At 30.1% G+C, this 1,111-nt stretch overlaps 1 long non-coding RNA gene across 1 annotated transcript; it reads left to right on the top strand.

The window, feature by feature from the left end:
- The first annotated feature begins 220 nt into the window (after positions 1-220).
- Positions 221-988, top strand: LOC107716533 (uncharacterized). Its single transcript, XR_001637222.1, has 4 exons — positions 221-297; positions 474-545; positions 699-787; positions 910-988. It is a non-coding gene; the product is annotated as an uncharacterized LOC107716533 (long non-coding RNA).
- The last annotated feature ends 123 nt before the right edge of the window (positions 989-1,111 follow it).

Raw genomic sequence — 1,111 nt, 5'->3', positions numbered from 1 at the left:
CACCTTGTCGAACTTGTGAAGTTGCACCAGAACAACTACACAATATTTCCATACAAGCGCACACATTTCTTTTGTTTAAAACAAATGTAGTACTTAATAATTATTTGGAAAAATATTGTAAATACCTATAAATATATATATATATATTTTTTTTTCATTTAGAAGAAGCCAAGTGTATATGTGTATATATATATATAATTTTTTCTCATTTAGAAGAAACCAAATGTTTTGGCTATTAATACCCTGACTCATATTCTGGAGGGCAGAGCACGGGCAAGGAGCTGTTATTTTACCAAGGTAAGAATTAGCCTGTCAAAACTTTAGATGCCAGATCTTACCAGTGTTACAGGTAGAACCAATATAGACAAATATTAATTGCTAGTCTCACACAGTAGTTGTTAATTTGCTCATAATAAATTAAAGATATTATATACATTTTACTTTTACATTCATAATTTTTCTCTCCTTTTAAGAAATACATATTTGAAAATAAAACTGAGGTGGTTGGTCCCTATTTGGAGGATGGAAATCATTGGACTTTTTTTGTAAGTCATTCACTAAGAAAACATACATTTTGAGTAGTAATGTGCATATTATAAATATGTCAAGCATATTGGCTCCCAGTGTAACATATGTCTTATTTATATTTGCTGTTGATTTATATATATATATATATATATATAATCTGTTTGTTCTAGCACTGCAGTATCGTGGATCGGACTATTACTTACCTGAATTCACTTGGGGAGACTAAGCATCAGTATAATAAAATAGCAGAAAACTGGAGGTACAGGAAAGTAAAAAAAAAAAAAATTACATTTTTGTATTTCTATATGAACTTTGTTTTGCCCATCTATATGAACTTTGTTTTATCTACTTTACATATTTTAAACTTTACCTACATTTCAGCACATTTGCTGCATCAAAAGGGTACCAGGGGCCATGGAAATGGGTAATGAGGTAGCACAGCCTCCAGTCTGACAGTATTTCCTGTGGTGTTTTCACAGTTGTGGTAAAATGCTTTTATTTTTATTATTATTATTATTACTACTACTACAACAAATCATTGTCAATTTTTTGGATCATGAAACAGTTGTGGTATTTGTAATGA

This window comes from Sinocyclocheilus rhinocerous, unplaced genomic scaffold (genome assembly GCF_001515625.1).
Source record: "Sinocyclocheilus rhinocerous isolate Xijiao unplaced genomic scaffold, SAMN03320098_v1.1 scaffold31645, whole genome shotgun sequence".
In the NCBI taxonomy this organism is placed as follows: Eukaryota; Metazoa; Chordata; class Actinopteri; order Cypriniformes; family Cyprinidae; genus Sinocyclocheilus; species Sinocyclocheilus rhinocerous.
This window is presented reverse-complemented; position numbering and strand designations above follow the sequence as displayed.